This window comes from Colobus angolensis, unplaced genomic scaffold (assembly GCF_000951035.1).
Source record: "Colobus angolensis palliatus isolate OR3802 unplaced genomic scaffold, Cang.pa_1.0 Scaffold377, whole genome shotgun sequence".
NCBI lineage: Eukaryota > Metazoa > Chordata > Mammalia > Primates > Cercopithecidae > Colobus > Colobus angolensis.
The window spans coordinates 231,822-246,794 of NW_012117121.1; the positions used below are offsets into that span (position 1 = coordinate 231,822).

The following is a 14,973-nucleotide window of genomic DNA, read 5'->3' on the forward strand; positions in this document are numbered from 1 at the left end:
GGAGCAGCCGGGTTTGAGGATGTCAGCGAGCAGCCAATCAGCGCCCGCGGCCTAAGGTAAGAGATGAGTCTGTAGTTCAGCCTGTCAATCACGCGCCCCTCCCGCCCGGCCCACAACTCGGGCTCCAGGAAGGGCATCGCCCAGCAAACTTGGGCAAAGCCCGCGCCCCGGACGCCGCGGGGCTTCGGGAGGATGCGGTGGGCCGGACCCTCTGCTACCGCCGCGGCCCCCCGCTGGCCAGGGTTAGGGCGCGGGGGTTCTGAACCAGGTGTTCACGTGGCGAGGGCTTGGCGTGGGTATGAACGGGTGGCTCCTCTGCTGGCGGGGACCGTGACCCGTTGGGACGTGGGCCCGCGAGGAATCGAGGGTAGAAAGCACAGGGATGTTTCCAGAAGCCCCTCTCGGGCAGGCCAGGATCAGGGGGTGGGGGAACGCACCCCCTCCCAGCTTCCAGCCTCCAGAGTCCGCCTGCCCGCCGGCCTCTAGTCGTGGCCGCGGGAGGTCGCTTCCCGGGTGTCCGAGGAACGTGCGGAAAAGTCCGCTGAGGCTCGAAGGTCTGGCTGCGGGCGGCGCCGGGGGACGGAGCCGAGTGTCATTTGAGTCTTTTGTCAGGGATCAGATCGGTATCGGGACCTCCTGCTGCCTTTGCATTTCCTGCAACTGACACCAGCGGCCAGTCGCATTTCCTGCTTTCGGAGTCGGGTCACTTTCTCCTCCTTGAGGGGTTCAGGCCCGACCTCTGGCCAGGGTCGGAGGTATGACCCACAGCCTCACTGGGATTCTTAGTTGGACCATTAGGGACCGGTGAAACGCGCAGCTCTGGCCGAGGGCGGCCCAGGTCCTTGGAGGACCTTGCTGCCCTCCGGAACGCCCCTCACTGCCTGACTGTCCCGCCTGAGGCCCCGGTTCTACTGATAGGGAGCTCCAGACTGGGGTCTGACGATAAAGGCTCTAGCCCTGCGCGGACACCAAATGCTTCCAGATACCCACCCCTCCCCACAGGAAAGGAGTCCTTCCAGGCCCCCTGGGGGCTTGCTTCCTCTGCTCTCCCTCTCCAGAGCGAGGAATTAGGTCTCAGCCCTGGGTGGTATTGACATCGCGGTCAGGTTTTGGGGACTCACGCCCGGTCACCTGGGTGCCTTCCCCTAGGCCCCCTCCCAGACCACCTGAGGCACCAGGGCTCTGCGCAGCCGCCTCTGGGGTGAAGGAAGAACTGCCGGTGGGGAGCGGGGACCGCTGTGTAGGGAACCGTGGCAGAAAGAGCAGAGAATGAGCCGACCCGAGTCCCACAGAGGCCTGGAACGGCGGGCGTTCCACGAGGTGGGGGCCACGGCTGGAGGAAGTCTCACGCCAGGAGGCCATTCCTGGCCTTTGATCTGAGCGCGGGTACCCACAGCTCGAACCTGCTGCCTCTTCTGGTCGCCGAGCCCTCTCCGCACGCGGCTGCTGCCAGCACAGGGAGCGCGGGGAAATGGCCCCGGGGGCACCAAGGGTCGAGAGAGCCGCCTGGGCTTGTCACGGCTTCTGCTGCGTTCCTAGCCCAGTGCTGGACTGGAGGGAGTGGGAGGGGTGGTTGAAAGAGAGGAGGGAAGGGGAGGAAAAGGAGAGACCGAGAGGAGGAGAGAGAGAGAGGGGCTCAGAGATGAGAGAGATGCTGAGACAGAAACCAAGAAAAGGGTGGCGGGGGAGGCTGAGCCACCGGCCTGAGGAAGAAAGGGGCAGGGGTGAGGCGGAGAGGACCAAGGAGCTGCAAGGCGAAGAAAAATCGTGAACCTGCCCAGGAGTGGTGAACCTGGTGGGGGCTGAAGAGATGGGGATCCCTAGAGATGCTCCTCATGGCTGGGCTGATTCTGGGGCACCCTGTTTCTGATTCACCTGGAAAGGGGGTTGCCATTGTCATGAATGCAGAGCCTCAGGAACAAGGCTCTGGGAGTGGAGAGCTTTCCACATACATCCCTCTTGGATGGAGGCCTGCTAGGTCCTACCTGGAGTCCTGTCCCACCCACAGGGCTCCCAGCTGGCTTTCTAATCAGAGCTGCCTGCTGGAGTCCTGCCCAAGTGCTGGGGAGTTCCAGAGCCCCATGACAGTCACGCTGAGAGCTGGAGAGGGCTACCTTCCCTGGCCAGTCAGACACCACTGTGGATGCAGTGTGGTGGGGCGACAGGGCCTGGACTCGATGGCCTCTTGGGGTCATTGCTGGGCCGCAAGACTCCACAGGTGCCAATGCTGTGAGGTGGGGGCAAAAGATCTGGGGCTGTCGGTGGGGGTGTGTGTTGGCTGAGATATGCCCAGCCAGCATCCTGGGTGCTGTGAACAAGACAATCATTCCCTGAGGGGCCCTGTGTAGCTGAATGCCTCCTCCAGGCAGCCTGGAGCACTCAGAGACCCAGGTCATGTGCATCAGGTGGGAGACAAGTGGGTTGTAGGGTGGAATCCAGGAGCTGGCCATGTGCACCTGGGAAGTGACAGAGGAGAGGACTGGAGCCTACCAGTGGCCCTGCGAGGTGCCCTAGAGAACGGAGGTGTGTGTGGGGATTTCCCCCACTTGAAAGCTCCTCAGAGGAGAGGAGTCTGAGCCCTTTCCTTTTCGCCAGGTGTCCTTCCTTCAACACAGGTTTAATTTCCTTCCTCCTGCAAGCCTTGCGCTGCTGCCGGTGGAAACGCAGGAATGGTTTCTGTCAGAGGAGGGCGAGTGCCCCTGACCACACGTCACAGATAGAAACACCCTCTCTCTAATAGGTACCCGAAGCCCCAGGGTGGTTTCACTTGGTGGAGATAGGGTTAAATTCACTCCAAGAACAGGAAGGGTGGCCGGGGTGGAGGCAACAGCCAGTGGACTAGGAGGCCATCGCCCTGAATGGAAGGGTGGTCTCTTGGAAGAGGGCAGAAGAGGCAGCAAGGGCCAGGGACGTGGGGACGTGGCGTGGCACATGGGAAACACTTTTTGTTCTGTGTGTGAATGTGTGGGACCTTAGACCTGGGAAGGGGACCCCAGCCCCAGCCCAACCCCTCTCTCTAGTTGGCCCTGAGGTTCCTTTTGATGTGTACTCCCCTGGGCTCAGAGTCCTCCGCTGTGTATTCAGTGAGGCTCCACTGGACCCCCTGCAGAGGCACCGTGTAGACAAAGACTCTGGCCGGCCAGGCCCCTGCCCGCCCTCATGGGGCTACCCATCTGTCGCGGGGAGGGAGGAGGAAATCTCTGATCCAGGCACTGTGCAATTCATTTTTGCTTGAAACAGGTATTGGGGCTGCCAGGCGGAGTCAGGAGCCAGACCAACCTGGGGGGATAAAGGGAGAGGCGAAGTCATTGCAGCGGGGAAGCAGGCGGGGAAGTGCCAAGGGCCAAAGGCCTAACACCACAGGGCTTATGGAGGAACAGTGCGAAGGGAGCACATAGGGGGCTCCAAGGCCTCTGACCTGGAAAGGAGGGCGTTTAACTTTCTCCTAGGAGCTGTAGGAACCGCAGAGTGGTTTTAGGCGAGCTCCCTAGAGGCCACTGGAAGGCTGGACAGCAGAGCCTGGAAGCAGGAAGGTCCTAGCCTGGGTGGTGGGCACAGGAGTAAATCGGATTTCTTTCTACTGCCCAGCTCAGTTTGCTAGCATAGAGGCTGCATCCTGGAAATGCAGGAAGCCCCTGACCTGCACCGAGTAAGCGCATAGTAGGTAAGCACCAGGTGTTAATCTAACACACAAAGGAGCACAGGTGCACGCGGAGGTCGACTCAGAGACCAGCGGCGTGGGCGCGCCCCCTGGCGGCAGTGCTGATAGCAAGGCGGGAGGTCTGCAGGCGAGGAAGGGGTCCCGCCTGGTCTCACTCCGCTTCCTGCGGGCCCAGCATACTCAGTCGTTGCTGGTGAGCAGCCTGGATTTCGGAGGATCTTGGTTAAGTAGGTGCCCTCCTGAGTGAATGCCCTTAATCTACCTCGCAATCCCGGAGCTTAGCTGGGGATAAGGGGTGCATGGCTTCAGGCTCCCCTCTCCTCCCCAGACAGGCGGAGGGCGAGCGGGCCCAGGTGATGCCGGTCCAGGGCGCACTGGGGCACCGCCAGATCCACCCTGCGGATGCCTCCCCCTTCTGCTGACATATGGAAGGCTGCCAGCGGCAGGTCTTCCTGGATCCCGAGATCACAGAGGCCGCTGTGGGCACGTGAGAGGTTCTCCCTGTGGCAGTAGTTCCTCCTGTCTTAGCTCTAGCTCCCTAGAGCATTTAATTTTATGTATTTGTATGTATGTATATACATGTGTGTGCATATATATAGATATGTGTGTGTGTGTGTGTATATATATATATATATATATATAGAGAGAGAGAGAGAGAGAGAGAGAGAGAGGTGGAGTTTCGTTCTTGTTGCCCAGGCTGTAGTGCAATGGCACGGTCTCAACTCACTGCAACCTCCGCCTCCCAGGTTCAAGCGATTCTCCTGCCTCAGCCTCCCAAGTAGCTGGGATTACATGTGCCTGCCACCACGCCTGACTAACTTTTTGTATTTTTAGTAGAGACGGGGTTTCACCATGTTGGGCAGGCTGGTCTCGAACTCCTGACCTATATTTTTAAGACAGAGTCTCACTGTGTCATCCAGGCTGGAGTGCAGTGGTGTAATCTCGGCTCACTGCACCCTCCACTTCCCCATATTCAAGTGATTTTCCTGCCTCAGTCGCTCAAGTTGCTGGAATTACAAGCATGCACCACCCTATCCAGCTAATTTGTATTTTTTTGGTAGAGACGGGGTTTCATCATGTTAGCCAAGCTGGTCTTGAACTCCCGACCTCAAGTGACCTGCCCATCTTGGTCTCCCAAAGTGCTGAGATTACAGGTGCAAGCCACAGTGTCCAGCCTCCCCAGAGCATTTTGGAAAGCGATTTGGGGTGAAAGTCCTTTAGAAGGGAGGGAATGGGGTGGGGTGGGGCACTGGTCAGTTGCCTGTCATCTCTGAGCCCCCGGCTTCAGTTGTGGCGTGGAGAGAACACTTTCCACCTCGTAGGGAGCTGTCAGCGTTAAATGAGAATGGTGCTGACGGAATGCCAGACCGCGGATGGTGAATACGAAATATTGGGTTTCTTTCTTCTCTTGAGGCGTGGAATAAGCCTCTCTCTCAGGTCTCTCCTCCTGCCCCAGTCAGTGTCCGCTAAGCAGTCCTCTTTCAGGAGCCCAGGAGCCTTCTCCAGAAGGATTTATCCAGGAAAATGTCCGATGTCCCCTTCCGAGACCCACTTCAAAATATCCACTTCAGAGAGGCCCCTCCAGGCCCCTCGCCACTCCCCAGCCCTGTCCTGTTAGGCCTCTTATTCAGCTGTATTTTCCAGCATAGCCCTGACACTGATGTGATTAATATGTGATTACACATATTATTATTTTTTTGAGATGGTGTCTTGCTCTGTTGCCTAGGCTGGAGTGCAGTGGCACAATCTCGGCTCACTGCAACATCCACCTCCTGGGTTCAAGCGATTATCTTGCCTCAGCCTCCCAAGTAGCTGGGATTACAGGCTCCCACCACCATGCCTGGCTAATTTTTAATTTTTAGTAGAGACATGTTGGCCAGGCTGGTCTCGAACTCCTGACCTCAGGTGGTCCGCCCACCTCGGCCCCTCAAAGTGCTGGGATTACAGGCGTAAGCCCCCATGCCCGGCTGATTATACATATCACATAGCAGACATATCTGTTCAGTTGCTTGCATATGTTGTCCGTCTCCAACTGTAAAATCTCCACAAAGAAACTCCCTCCACGAGACTGCTGAACCCCCAATGGTGTGGGGTCCAGCACTTAGCAGCCCCTCAAAAACACTGTTGATAATGGGCCCAGAGGAGAGGGAGCAGGCAGGGCTGAGGTCTCAGATGGAAGGGCCATTGACTCAAGTCTGGGCTCCCTGTAGCCCCTCAGGGTCCTCAGTGCCCCTATCTTGAGTGGCCCTGGTCCCTACAACTCCAGCCCACCCCAGCTACCCAGGTCTGTTGCTTGATTCCTGTGTCCCTTTCATAGGACCCTGTGCTGCCTCCAGTGGGATGAGACTAAGGGTGGGCAGCCTGTTGGGAAAACACTGCCACATGGAGGCATCTGGGGCTTGGTGGCCCCTCGTGCTGCCCCTCCAGCTGTGTGCCATACCTCTCTCTCCTTCCCTTTCTTTCTCCTCTTCAGCCTCCCTCCATGCCCCTTTATTCTGTCTTTGCCTCAGAACCCTGAGCCCCATCCCTGGACATGGCTGGCCTGCCCAAGGCTTTTGGGGCTCTAACCCAAGGCCAGCTCCTGGCATGGGTGTGATCCTGCCTGAGGAGTTAGAGCCAGACCTCTGTGTGTGGCTGCCATGGTTTCTCTCAGTCACCTGGAACTAGAGCTCCTGGGTTTTCCTTCCACTCCCCTGTGTATGGGACATAAGCAGGCAGGGAAGGGGAGAGAGTCCTGGTCGCAACCCAAGAGGGACTTGGAGCCATCTTTGGTCTCTTCTGTCTCCAGCCTTAGTCACGATGGGCCCCCACCTTCCACCTGGGCTCTGAGGGTGGAAAGTGTCTGTATTTTTCATCGCAGATGTTGACTGCATGCCTGCTGTGGACAAGGCTCCACGAGGAATGGGACTACCCTCAAGGAGCCTGCCTTCTTCCTTATATCCCAGCTCCGGCTGATGAACACAGTAGGTGCTCTGTGAATGTCACCTGGTCCATTTTTTCAACGCCTCTTCATGGAGCAACTCTGTGTGCAGCTGCCCCTTGGCAGCTGAGCACTGATGAGCAAAAGCAGCCCAGATTTTGGCCTGCAAGGAATTTGCCATCTGCTGGGGACAGTCATTCATCAGAGGACCAAATACATAAATGTTTGCTTAAAAAACAAAACCAGGCCGGGCGTGGTGGCTCATGCCTATAATCCCAGCATTTTGGGAGGCCAAGGCGGATGGACCACCTGAGGTCAGGGGTTTGAAACTAGCCTGGTCAACATTGCAAAACCCTGTCTCTACTAAAAATACAAAATTAGCCGGGCCTGGTGGTGCACGCCTGAAATCCCAGCTACTTGGGAGGCTGAGGCAGGAGAATCACTTGAACCTGTGAGGCAGAGGTTGCAGTGAGCCGAGATCATGCCATTGTACTCCAGCTTTGGCAACAAGAGTGCAACTCCGTCTCAAGAAAACAAAACAAAACAGAGGTGTGGAAGTTCTTTCCATCTCAGGGGTCTTGCAGGGAAGACTTTTGTGGGGGCACATTAGGGAGATAGAATAGAACAAACCTGATAATATCTTTGGAGATGGCGAAGAAATTTCTAGTGAAGTCCTGGCTTGCACGTTCCAGAACTCTGCCAACTAACAACCTTCTCCACAGTATAGTATGACCAGTAGCGGTCATTGCTGGGACCTCAGGGTGGCCAGCTATGAGCTCTGAGTCCTGGGAGCCTAATCACATGGATGGAGGTCCAGTGGGCTGGGAACGGGGTCACAGCTGCCTCACCAGCAGGGGCTTAGGCACAGCTGGCACAGATGTGGGAGGGCCCTTGGGCAAACCAGGGCCATCTGCCTGGCATTGCCCACATCCCAGCAGGACCCACCTCCTATGCACCTTTGTCTTGGCTTCAGGTAAGGCCTGAATGGGGATTCACATGTCTGGCTGGGAAATCCTCTCTGAGTGGTTGCCTTAGAGCCCAGGTCTACCACAACCCCAGTGAATCCCAGCTCTGCCTCTTACTATGTGACACTGAGTATATTATGTAACCTCTCTGTATCTGCTTCAACTGCAAAATGGGTATAATAACACTTGTCTCAAAAGACGATTGCCTGTTCAGCAGAGTGATAGCTGCTGTGTTTGAAATGGCACCTGGGACGTGTAAAATGACCGGTGAGCATCCACTCCCTCCCTCTGTGGCAATCAGCTGCTCTTTTTTTTTTTTTTGAGATGGAGTCTTGCTCTATCACCCAGGCTGGAGTGATCCCAGCTCACTGCAACCTTTGCCTCCTGGGTTCAAGTGATTCTTCTGCCTCAGTCCTCCTAGCTGGGACTACAGATGCAAGCTCCCACGCCTGGCTAATTTTGGTATTTTTAGTAGAGATGGAATTTCACCATGTTGGCCAGGCTGATCTTGAACTGCTGACCTCAAATGATCCGCCCACCTCAGCCTCCCGGAGTGTTAGGATTACAGGCATGAGCCACCGTGCCCAGCCTCAGCTGCTGTTTTTGAACTTCTGGAAGACAAAGGCTTCTGTTTAGATTTGGTGTGGCTCACGCTGCTGGTGGTCCCTTCCTCCAGGATGGCAGGGGCCCCTAGTTTGTTCTGGTCTTTACCCCTCTCCTACCTTACTCAGAGATAAATCGTGACTGATCTAAGCCAGTCTTGGGGACCCATTCTGCTTGCCAGAGACTGGCCTGAACTGGGTGACATGAGCCTGAGGGAGGTCTGCTGAAGGTTGCAAGAGGGTTTCTGGGAAGAGTTTTTGGGGCTCTTAAAATGACACACAGTAAGAAATATCTTTTCCCTGCTTTTGGACATTGTTGTTTTGGGTTGGGATACCTGGAGCTGCAGCAGCCATTCTGTGACTGTAAGGAAAGCTGCCTAAAGATGAAGCTGACCGGCAGAGGAAGACAAAGCAAAGAGAGAGAAACAAACTCCATTTCTGACATCATTGCTGAGACATTAACTGCCTTCAGAGGAGTCCTGCTTTGGAACTTCTTGTGATATGAAATAATACATTTTCCTTGTTGGTTAGCCCACTTGAGGCTGTTACTTGTAGTCAAAGGCCTCCTAACTGATATCTGTATCCTCCTCATCCATCATGTCTAGTGTAGGGGATAGTTGCATTAAATGTTGAGATTGACTTACAAGGTGAGTTGCTTTTACTTAAGGTTAGGTGAGTGTTAGGATTTCTTTTTCTTTTCTCTTTTTGAGACAGAAATTTCTTTTTCTTTTCTTTTCTCTCTTTTTTTTTCTTTTCCTTTCTTTTTTTTTTTTAGGATTTCTTCTTCTTTTCTTTTCTTTTTTTTTTTTTTTTTGAGACGGAGTCTCACTCTGTCGCCCAGGCTGGAGTGCAGTGGCCGGATCTCATCTCACTGCAAGCTCCGCCTCCTGGGTTTACGCCATTCTCCTGACTCAGCCTCCCGAGTAGCTGGGATTATAGGCGCCCACCACCTCGCCCGGCTAGTTTTTTGTATTTTTTAGTAGAGACGGGGTTTCACCGTGTTAGCCAGGATGGTCTCGATCTCCTGACCTCGTGAGCCGCCCGTCTCGGCCTCCCAAAGTGCTGGGATTACAGGCTTGAGCCACTGCGCCCGGCTCTTTTCTTTTTTTGAGACAGAGTCTCACTCTGTCACTCAGGCTGGAGTGCAGCAGCACAATTTTGGCTCACGGCAACCTCCATCTCCCAAGGTCTAACGATCCTCTCACCTCAGCTTCCCAAGGAGCTGGGACTACAGGTATATACCACCACTCCAAGCTAATTTTTAAAAATATTTGATAGAGATGGGGTTTCATCATGTTGCCCAGCCAGGGAGGTCTTGAACTGAGCTCAAGTGATCCATCCACCTCAGCCTCCCACAGTGCTGGGATTACAGGCATGAGTCACCACACCTTGCCAGGGCTTCTTTTTCTTGATTTGAGGGTTTAGTCTAGGTGGGGGTGAGATTGCAACTGAAGCCTGGAGCTGGGAGCCTCATTCTGAGATGACTTTTGGGGAGAAAGGAAACAACAAAAGGCACGGTGTAGGGCTAAAGTGAGGTTTAAGATGCATCCAGAATATAGTTCTGCCCAGGTTGGACGTGGTGGCTCATGCCTGTATTTCCAGCACTTTGGGAGGCCAAGGCAGGCAGATCGCTTTGAGTTCAGGAGTTTGAGACCAGACTGGGCAACTTGGTGAAACCCCATCTCTACAAAAAAAAAAAAAAATAGCAAGGTGTTGGTGGCTCGTGCCTGTAGTCCCAGCTTACACAGGAGGCTGAGGCTGAAGAATTGCTTGAGCCCAAGAGGCAGAGGTTGCAGTGAGCCACTGCACTCCAACCTGTGTAACAGAGTGAGACCCCATCTCAAAAACAAAACAAACAAAAAGAATGCAGTTCTGCCCAGCACTGCCTCTGTATTTTCCTTAAGATGCTGCAACTTGGCTGCTGATGGGTTTGAGGTTCATGAAAATGTTTTGGAATTAGTGGTGAAGGTTCTACAACTTTTTCAGTATACTGGAAGCTACTGAATTGTCCACTTTAAAATGGTGATTTTTTATGGTGTGCAAATTATATTTCTTTTTATTTATTTATTTTTTTGAGGTAGAGTTTCACTCTTGTCACCCAGGCTGGAGTGCAATGGAGCAATCTTGGCTCACTGTAACCTCAGCCTCCTGGATTCAAGCAATTCTCCTGCCTCAGCCTCCCCAGTAGCTGGGACTATAGACATGAGTCACTATGCCTGGCTCTTTTGTTGTTGTTGTTGTTGAGATGGAGATTTACTCTTGTTGCCCAGGCTGGAGTGCAATGGTGCGATCTCGTCTCACCGCATCCTCTGCCTCCCAGGTTCAAGTGATTCTCCTGCCTCAGCCACCTGAGTAGCTGGGATTACAGGCACGTGCCACCACACTCAGCTAATTTTGTATTTTTAGTAGAGATGGGGTTTTACCATGTTGCCAAGGTTGATCTCAAACTCCTGACCTCAGGTGATCTGCCCGCCTCAGCCTCCCAACGTGCTGGGATTACAGGCATGAGCCACTGCGCCCGGCCTGCCTGGCTCGTTTTTTTGTATTTTTAGTAGAGATAGGGTTTCACCATGTTGGCCAGGCTGGTCTCAAACTCCTGACCTCAAGTCATCCACCCGCCTCGGCCTCCTAAAGTGCTGGGATTATTGTGTGAGCCACCGTGCCTGGCCTCAATTTTTTAAAAAGAGAAAAAGCAGCAGCCCAGCCACCTGCCTCCTGCAGTTTTCCCTCTGCCCTTCATTCTTAGGGTGTCTGGGAGCCATTCTCGGGCTCCCTGGGTGTGTGTCGGGGGTGGAGAGGCGCAGCCCCACCAGCCACACCACATAGGAGCACTTCCTAAAGTCTCTGCTGGGAGGGGCTGGTGGAAGGCTTGCCTGGGGACACTGGGACTCACTCTTTCACCTGAGGGGACGGTTAGCTCCTAAGGTCTGGTCCTCACTGGCCAAATAGCCTCAGGTTGGGGTGGGAGTAGGGGGTGGGGGCAAAGTAATGCTGTCGGGGGGCTGGGGGAGCATGGACTCTGTCATCAGAAAGAACAAGTTCACATCCTGGCTCCCTGCTGCTGAGCTGTGACTTTGGGCAAGCTATCTAGATCTCTCTGTGGCTGTTTCTTATCTGGCAAATGGGTATACTAATTCCACCCTTGGCAGGTTTAAATGGCATAATTTACCCAAAAAGCTCAGGGCATCTAGTAGATAACACAGGCTGACTTCCTAAGACCTGTTATTATCATGAGACCAAACATAATGGCAGAATCCTGACCAGGCTGTCTTAGTGATTGAGGACTGATGGTGACAAGATGTTCCCAGCTCTCCTGCTTTTCTCAGACTGCTCAAAAGCCTTCCTCCCCTCATCCTCATCACCCACCCCTACCTTGGCCTACCACAGCCTCCCCACCCCCACCCCCAGCCTTTTGCTATGCACATCAGAAGGTGTGGTAATGTGGGAAATCATATTTCCTTTCTTTTTTTTGAGACAAGGTCTCGCTCTGTCATCCAGGCTACAGTGCCATGGCACAAACATGGCTCACTGCAGCCTCGACCTCCTGGGCTCAAGCGATCCTGCCACCTCAGCCTCCTGAGTGGCTGAGACCACAGACATGCACCACCGCACCTGCTAACTTCTTATTATTTGTAGAGATAGTGTCTTCTTCCTACGTTGCCCAGGCTGATCTCCAATTCCTGGGCTCAGGAGATCCTCCCCTCCCAAAGTGCTGGAATTACAGGCATGAGCCACCATGCCTGGCCAGAAATCATATTTTCTGAATCCCAAATCAGAGTACATGGCATAACCAAAATATTTGTTCTTTTACTTTATTTTATTTTTTCTCCAGAATTTAAGAAAATCCAAAATGTAGTTTGGTCAAAGGTTGGACTTTTGGGAACATTTTGATGGCTAGTGTTGATATTTATCACAGCTAGAGAGGGCCGTGGGTGCTCCAGAAGGTGAGGCATGGGTTAAATCACTTCGAATCACATGGGGAGAAAGCTCATGTATTCACACCCCCTGTTCCATTCTCCTTCACTCCTCCTGAGTATCCTCAAAGAGAAAGTCTGTTTGGTCCTAATATGACTTCAGCACCTCTCCAACACTTGCTAAGATCCTTTTCTAATAAAGAGAGAAAGTCACACATTCAGAGCCTTTGCGGGCCATAGTGTCTGGTTAGAATGAAATCTCATTGTTGAAAATGAGTAAATCTAAAGTCTCGTTTTCAGTTGATGTTATTAGGAACAATGCACATGGCTGGGCGCGGTGGCTCAAGCCTGTAATCCCAGCACTTTGGGAGGCCGAGACGGGCGGATCACGAGGTCAGGAGATCGAGACCATCCTGGCTAACACAGTGAAACCCCATCTCTACTAAAAAATACAAGAAACGAGCCGGGCGAGGTGGCGGGCGCCTGTAGTCCCAGCTACTTGGGAGGCTGAGTCAGGAGAATGGCGTGAACCCGGGAGGCGGGGCTTGCAGTGAGCTGAGATCCGGCCACTGTACTCCAGTCTGGGTGACAGAGCGAGACTCCGTCTCAAAAAAAAAAAAAAAAAGAACAATGCACATCAATGTAAAGAAAAGTGTTCAGAAAATAGCAGAATAGGTTGCATGCAGCTACAGAGTGGAGGTGGCATGGAAATCCCTGGAGTCTGGAAAACACCGGAACATGGGACAACAGAGCTGAGGGCTTGCAGTCAGGGTGCCCTGCAAGTGCCAGTCTGTGTGGTCAGAGCATCTTGGTTGGCCGGAGACCCTGTGGGTGAGTGAGGCTAGAGCTGGCAGAACCCCAGAGCTGCACCTGGAAGCCACCTGGCTATGAGCTGAGATTACCCCCAGTGTCTGCTCTGCCTCAAAGTACCAGATAGGCAATCTGGGGTGGCCCATCCAGCCTTAACAGTGGGTTGGATGACAGAGGAGCCCAGCACTAGGCCCCTGTGACTCAGATACTGACGTTGGAGGTAGAGGTGGAGGAGCAAGCGTAACTGTCTTCCAGTTGTCCAGAAAGACTGGGCAAGGTCCTGGGTCACCTCTCTGTTCTAGGCCCATCAGAGGCTTTCTTCAGGCTCTGGGAGAAGACGGGGGCGCCCCGGAGTGGTGGGATCAAGTTCAGACACCCCTGAGCACTGCTCTAGAGGCAGGCAGGTCAGGCCCAAAAGGTGCGTGGGCCTCAGGGAGCCACCTGTTCCCCTCTGGTTCTCCTCCAGTGAAGAGCCACAGAGGAGGGGACTGGGAAACCAGGGTTCCAGCTTCAGCTTTCTCCTGACTGACTGTGTGTCCCTGGACAAGGCACTCACCCCCTCTGGGTCTCAGTGTCCCTCCAGGTTGAAACTGCCACATGAAGAGTTTTTGGGTTCTGGAGGCGTTGATTGGATGCTCTGCCTCCCCGTGATCCCTGAGGCCAACACCCTTTGTGTGCCTGTCCCCTTTCAGGGCAGACCACGTGTGCCAGAGCTGGCTGCAGGCCTCTGGCTACCCCAGCCTTCAGCAGAGGCTTGTCCTCCTAGGTGAGGGGTTGTCCATGCCCAGCCTCGTGAGGCCTGCATGATTTTGGGCAGTGCCCAGTGGCACTATTGGCAGGCTCCAGACACTAAAGGAAGAGGCCAAGACCCTGAAAGATGGGGGAGGAAGACAGGGAAGGAAGAGGTGCCTGCAGAGAGGGTGCCGGTGGCTGCCCCTCACGAATGTGCCAAAGGTTGCCAACTTGAGTTTAAGCCTTGGTTCCAGAACACAAAGGCCCCTCTCTGGGGGCCTTAACCCCTCAGAGCCCCCACCCCTGGGCCGGCTGAGCTGCCCCAAGGGAACTAGTCCCAGAAGGGCCTGGTTGTTGGCTGCGAAGTGGCTGGGAGGGAAGTTTTAATGATACACAACACAAGACACAGGGGGGAAAAGAGAGAGGGGGGTGGTGGAGGAGAGAAGGGAGGTTGGGGGGAGAAAGAAAGACCTCCTGCCAGGCCTGTTGCCAGGAGACGGCCAGGCAGCCAGAATCAGCCCTGCTCTTTTCACAGTTGGCTTTAAGCACCGAGAGAAAGCCCGGGCCATAAAGAGGGACATGTGTTGCTGGGTGTGTAAGGCTAGCCTCTGCAGTTAGGGGAGCCCCTGCCCCCGCCCCTGCCGCTGCACCGAGAGAGCCCCTTGCGCCCCCCCAGCCCTGCCCCCGCGCCTGGGGGTTACAGATGAACGATAGAGCTGCCGAGCAATGGAAAAGGCAGGGGTGGCCCTGGCCTTCCAGTGTCGCAGTCACTTTGGGGGTGAAACTCACCAGCTGAGCCCCAGGGGCTGGCAGGGTGGGGAGGCCTGGGATTCCAGCATGGCATGTCCACAGAAAAGTATTCCTATTGCCTCAGGACGGCCCATCCAGGTGGCGGGGAGGGTGGTGTCTGCATTGCTAGGAATCCTCAACAGGGCACTCAGAAGGGAGCTGACAAGTCACAGAAACCTGCATTCTGGCTCCTGGTTCTTGTCACGGATGCCATAGTGGGAACAGCCCCCTTTAGGCTGCACCTTGGCACTTGGGGACTGTCCCTGCAGCGCAGTGACCGCTGTGTCCCTTGAAGAGTCCACCACACAGCCAGGAAAGAGCAAAAAGAGGGAGAGGGTTGTTGACAAAACAAGGACTCAAGGATCCTAGGCCCTGGCTGCCAATCCAGAGAGATGTCAGTTGAAGAGTGACATGGTACTCTCAACACAGAAGACGTCAGCAAACGGGGAAGCAGCGTGTGTGTGGAAGCTGGGCCTAAGCCCTGACGGTTCAAGTGAGCTCCCTGGGTGATGGCTTCTTCCATGTGATTTTACATCCCACTGAAAGCAAGCTGCAATTTCTGTTGCTTCTTGTATCAGTT

The 14,973-nt window shown here is 54.5% G+C and overlaps 1 protein-coding gene and 1 long non-coding RNA gene across 2 annotated transcripts in view; one reads left to right on the forward strand and one right to left on the reverse strand.

The window, feature by feature from the left end:
* Nucleotides 1–11,944: 11,944 nt before the first annotated feature.
* LOC105520281 lies at nucleotides 11,945–14,712 on the reverse strand. Its single transcript, XR_001003104.1, has 3 exons — nucleotides 14,394–14,712; nucleotides 13,086–13,199; nucleotides 11,945–12,255 (listed from the first exon to the last, which is right to left on the reverse strand). It is a non-coding gene; the product is annotated as an uncharacterized LOC105520281 (long non-coding RNA).
* Nucleotides 14,713–14,830: 118 nt separating this feature from the next.
* The window catches only part of WNT9B (wingless-type MMTV integration site family, member 9B), a 56,012-nt gene continuing 55,869 nt past the window's right edge, over nucleotides 14,831–14,973 (forward strand). The window contains exon 1 of the mRNA XM_011953904.1: nucleotides 14,831–14,970. The gene's annotated coding sequence lies outside the window, so the exon portion shown is untranslated. The remainder of the gene's footprint in view (nucleotides 14,971–14,973) is intronic.